This window comes from Apteryx mantelli, chromosome 1, assembly GCF_036417845.1.
Source record: "Apteryx mantelli isolate bAptMan1 chromosome 1, bAptMan1.hap1, whole genome shotgun sequence".
Taxonomy (NCBI): Eukaryota; Metazoa; Chordata; class Aves; order Apterygiformes; family Apterygidae; genus Apteryx; species Apteryx mantelli.
The window spans coordinates 136,485,119-136,490,752 of record NC_089978.1 but is presented as its reverse complement, the minus strand read 5'-3'; the positions used below and the strand labels follow the sequence as shown (position 1 = coordinate 136,490,752).

Genomic DNA, 5,634 nt, shown 5'->3' with positions numbered 1-5,634 from the left:
CATAAGACTCCATCATATCATGAACCGTTCTATTTTTGTCCAATAGAGTGCACATTTATGTAAATGAGTCAGGGCGTTTTTTTTTAAATTCTGGTGTGATTAAAATTTTTTCCTGTATTTAAAAAATCTCTTTGAGGCTTTCCCTCTCCATCTCTGAATCCTGGCTACTTTTTGATTTAGGACATGTTCATTTAACCAGTCTTTTCAGTGACTGCTAAGTGCAGAAGATAAATTGCTTTCTAAGTTGGTACCAGTCGTTAGCCCATTATAACATAATGTAAAGGATTTAAGAACTCTTTTAATTATTTGAGATGATTAAGTGTCATTACAAAACATTACATAGAAACAAAGTTATTAGAATATTATAGCATTTTTATTAAAAAAGGGGGAGAGAAAATTAGTACAGATACAAAGGAAAAATGCAAAATGTCTGCAGGCAACCTCAATGCAGTCAGTCCCAAATTTGGTCATATTAAGTAAAAGCTCTAAACTGGGAAAAGCAAAAAAGCAGATCCATTTTCTTCCTCCGTGTGATTTTTATGCAGGTGCTAATTACTGTGTTAGAATATTTATAGAGGACCACATAGATTAAGTGATAGTTGCCTTAGAAATACAATTACAGTAGTGGACAGTATTCTTTATAGAGGTCTCATATATCTTAAGATTGAAAAAATGTTCAAAGCACCAACAATCAGAATTGTGTTTGAAAATGGGAAAAAGTGGCATATGCAGAGTATATAGTGTTTCTGACTTATGGTTAACAGCCAGTAATTTCAACCACCATGTCAGTTATCTGGACATAGAATTAAGTGTTGCACTAGTGATTAGAATATTCCATAATAATGATACCTCCATTTTGAGTCAGTCTCTTCCTTCTAGAGATTAAAATGCTGACATTAGAACAGTTTATCTTTCTGAAAAGAGAGGAAAGTGGGAGAGAACAACAGGATATGGAATCAGTGATGAACAGTCTGGCATGGCGGGTTTGAATCTGGATCGGTTGAAAATGCAGAGAAATATGACAGTGTGGATTGGGAAAAAGTTATATATTGTGACTACAAATAGATACCAATATATGGAACAACACAGTGGCTTTTGTACTTTAATAAAAGCATTTCTAGTTCACTTTACAGCTGAATATTAGTTGATTAATTCCAAATTCTTTTAGTTATCTGTGTAGTCGTATTAAAGTCAGGAGGAACACTAACACATCACAACTAAGCTGAATTTGAGTTTTTGATATTCAGACCACTAAATCTTCTCCACATACCATTTTGGACTACAGAAAACTGGTTTGCTTTTCTTAGTTACTCTTTATACAGCCTTTAAAAGTAATGTCTGGACCACAGACTGAAAATTCCTGGCCTGAGTTACTGCAAAGTGAAAGGAGATCAAATGTGTGAACTGAAAAATATTTTGGGCAGAGAGAGACTTGAAAAGAGTCCTGTTAAATAGAGCGATGAACAAAGACTACATGGGCAGTGAGGCCCATATAGAAAGTTTTTAAATGCAGTCAGTGGTGAAGTGAAAGAAAGAAAGCAGCTTGTGGTAGTGGGAGCAAAGGAGTCTAAGCATATGTCAGTCTGTCAGCAGAGACGGAGATGAGGCAGTAAAACAGCTCTTGCTGATCTTGAGTATTTCCTGCTTTCTGCTGCATGGAGGAAATCTTACCAGACTTTCTGTACATAATATATGCTAGTCATGCTGGCCTGCAGGGACTAGATATCAAGGAAAAAAGCTGAATATTGGCATAGAAGTGGGGTAGAGGAGAATATGGAAACTAACTGTAGTACTTGCCTACAAGAATAGATGGTTATGTGGATTAAAATGTTGCTGTACTTAGCTTAGATGAATAATACTATGCAGAAGAGTTGGTTATCTGGCCCCAAACGCCGGCCTGTTTACCCAGATCCATCTGTAATCTTCTGCTTATCAGCAATTTTTGAAAGTCATACTAAGGTGGAGAGGCATAGAAATGTTTGTAAGCGTTTTTAATGAGCAAGGGAGCCATTTTAGGTGACTCTTCAACTGTTCAGGAAAATTTTTTCAAGAGTAAGACAAGCAGGGATTAGAGTACTCTCTCAGTTCCTCCACATTTTTGCACGTGACTGTCAATACGTAATGTTACTTCTTTTCTACTACATGTGACATAGCAAAGCATTCTGTTTACTGCAACTCTGATCTGGTAGAGAGTTTCAGAAGAGGTGGGCAGAATATTTTCCTTTCCTTTTAATAGACTTCCAAGTAAGGGCAAGGGGTATGTATATGGAAGGAGGGATGGGCTTCAACTCCTCACTCTCTGATGGAGAAGCAGATTATGAATTAAGCTGATACAAAAGTAGCATTTACATTGCACTTGAGCAAGACATTTTCAAGATATTTCTTCATTCTCCTTTTGTTCCATTTTGTTTCCATCTTCTCCCCTTCCTTTCTAGAACTTCAGGTAAAATGTGAATCTGCCATAAGGAAGAGAAGATGGTTTCTCATACCAGATCAAATTTAGGCTCTTAAGTGATATAACAAAGCAGTGTAGGTGTTATTAAAATATACAGGGTCTGTATGTTAGTGTGTCAGCTCATTAAGCTCTACCTGCTGTGGTGGGAAAGGGCTCATAAAAAGACTTATCTGGATTTCTGTATGTCTGTGTTTTCTGCTTTTTATTTGGAGGCAATTTGCTGTTTGCAATTGTGTATATTAATCTGTCTTGGTGATAGATTTTTTCTTGGTTTGGAAAGGAATGTATTTGGGGAGTTAGATGCATCACTCTGTCCATTCCTATAGGAGGCAAACTGGTTAAGGGAAAGCAGTCAAAGTGCATAGGATCTAAAAGACTAGTTACATCCAAAGTCTGGTCTCAACTGGGCACCGGTTAATGTTCCTAGGGAGAGGGCTTTTGGGGTCCTTTTTTTTTTTTAGTAAAAGGACAAGAAGAAACGTTTGAGAAAGGACTTAGAAAGTGTTGCATACATTGAACTACATTTGTTGTGGCTGTTTCTTTTTGCTTTAAGAACTCTTTGATGTGCTTCTGTATATGTATGTTATTAAAAGAACATTGGCTGTGAAAATAACTCTGGTTCCTAAGGCTGAAGTCAGTTTTAGAGGAGGAATAGGCTCGGGTTGCCAAACTGACAGCTATCAGGTGTGCTAATCTGAACTTTGACTAGATGAGGATAGATGGTTGTGATCCATCATAAATTTTGCTTGTTTGTATATTTTTATTGTGATATATACAGTACTAACAGAAGTCTCTTTTGTCAACTAGTATACTGTATAGCTGTCAGTAAAAAGTGTGGTTGCTTTTGCTCAACAATGGACTTCTTTTATTTCTCTTGTAGTGCTGTGTGTTTGTCCCCAAGTGCAGGTACAATATTTTAGTAAGTAATCTATGGATTACCATAATGCAGCTATATAAGATAAGGACTACATTTTGTCTTGAACAGATTGCAATATAATTGAGGTATCCTTGTAACATAGGAATAGAACAGAAATGGAATGTTATTAAACTTGGTTGGAATTTTTCTGAATAAAGTATTAAAATCAGAAAATGATAATTTATCAGATTCATAAGCTTTCAGGGGTATATATTATTTCCGGAATTTATTGGGAAGATCTCCCTAGTGCAAAATGTTATTTCTTGTGAGCAAGGGAGGAAAAACCCATATTAGATTGGTCAGTAAGCCAACTGTTGCTAGGTCTTTTGCCAGTTGCTCAGTTTTTCTCTGCAAATTTCCTGTTTTGGTAGAAGTAGTGATACTGAGCTCTCTTGGTGCTTAGTTTATTAGGGTTGAGAAGTACTTACATTTTGTGTAGGAAGGAGCAAAAGAGGTAAGTAAAGTGTACAATATTACGTGGATAAAACAGGAAGGTGCCATGAAGCAGAGAGAAGAGCCTGAGTAGTAGCTGTATACACCTTCAGCTCTGTCTTCTCTGTGTAGTGAAAGGCCAGGAGTCAAGATGACTGTTTTGGTTATATCGTGGTGGGGAACGGGAATGTCATGTTCGCTCTTTGTGCAGCTGTAAAGATTTCATATCTGGTGTTCACAAGAGGTGTGGTTTGTCCGAGGACATGTATATGGAATTTCTTGTCCTCACTACTACTGTGCAAAGCACTGTCAGTACCATTCTCTGATGGATTCTGTCTGTTCAGTGGTATTGTTTATTATGCACTTGTATGATATTTTAGGAGATTCAGGAGGAAATTTAGGATGCTTATGTTTATTTTCCCCATCTATCTAACAAACACAAGGACAACAGAAACAGCACATGTTTTAGTTACGCTGATGTAGAGATGGGTGGAGTATGGGAGAAGTAGCCCAAATATAATGTGTGGTTATAGGATTGTTTGTCTATGCCTGAATGCCAGAAATGTTTGCTTCCCAAGTGGCAGATACTGAAGTCTTATCCATGAGAGAACTAAGCAGAAAGGTTGCAGTTTGAGTTTGCTAAACTTTTACACAAATTTTCCTCCGCATGAAATATTTCCACAGGAATGTAATGCTTGTGAAAGATGCTGGATCAACAGTTGCAGAGGTTGAACTCCTCTACCCACAGGAAAGGTAACAGGAACTAAGTTTCACCTTTAGAATACAACCTTCACTGCATCTCACTCCTTGACCTGGAAAGGCCTTTTCCAAAGTCAGAAGAGGAGTTTGGTATCCATGGCTCAGTCCTTGGTGCATCTGTAATACAGCTATCAAGGAAGCCAGTTAGATGCCAGTTACAGAGTTGTGGCTTTTTTGGTGTTTTTTTTTGGTGTTTTTTTTTTTTTTTTTTTTTTAATGATGTCTGCTTGAATTTTGGATATTACTATTTCAGGAGAAAAACTGACTTTTTTCAATGGTTTGTTTCTCTAGGTTTTTCTACATCAGCAAGATATCTTCCCTTCCCTCTTACGGGGACACTTCTCTCTTGATAATACCCCCTTCACAATGAAGGGAAGAAGGGATGGATCAGCAGCAATATGAAGTGGGGTGATGTCCAGACTTGGGGTTAACAGTCATAATGAATAGTGTCTTGCTAACATGGAGAACCAAATAAAGGAATTGTGAATTCTAATTCATGTGAGTGTGAGGTTCTTTTTGCTATCTTCTGATACATCTAAGCCAGAAAAGTAAAACCTGCTGGATTGTCTCCATCTTACTATCCCTTTTTCTCCAGCAATTTCATTCTGAAGAATTCCAAAATGCTTTATACTTGCATCAGTAATTTTCCCAAATGCTTTGGTAACCCATTATCAGGCCTTCAGTTTTATTAGAGTCGTGTTATTAGTTAACCTAAGATACGGAGAACACAAGTCTTTCCTTCAAAAATTTTAAAAGGTAAAGCATGGTATACCGTAGTGTGGTAACGTAGCTTGTAGTATGTGTGCTTGCAGCTTTGCTTACTGCTAGGAACAGAACTACTCCTCTTCTGACCTAGCAGGGATTCTTTAAACTATTAGATAATGTGCATTTGGATTTTGGAGTCATAGTGGGAAGGCTAGTTACAGGCATGGTCATGCCAATTAATACAATACATTTTTTCTGAAGACAGCTAATCTTTAAAACCATGGGGCATCAATCTTGCACATACTTAATGTATCTCTTCTGTTTGTTGTTAGTAAAATACTATATATATGAAGAGTTAGAAATCTAC

The 5,634-nt window shown here is 37.1% G+C and overlaps 1 long non-coding RNA gene across 1 annotated transcript; it reads left to right on the top strand.

The window, feature by feature from the left end:
* Positions 1-436: 436 nt before the first annotated feature.
* On the top strand, positions 437-5,055 carry LOC106495723 (uncharacterized). The gene is made up of 2 exons (XR_001294485.2): positions 437-4,556; positions 4,854-5,055. It is a non-coding gene; the product is annotated as an uncharacterized lncRNA (long non-coding RNA).
* The last annotated feature ends 579 nt before the right edge of the window (positions 5,056-5,634 follow it).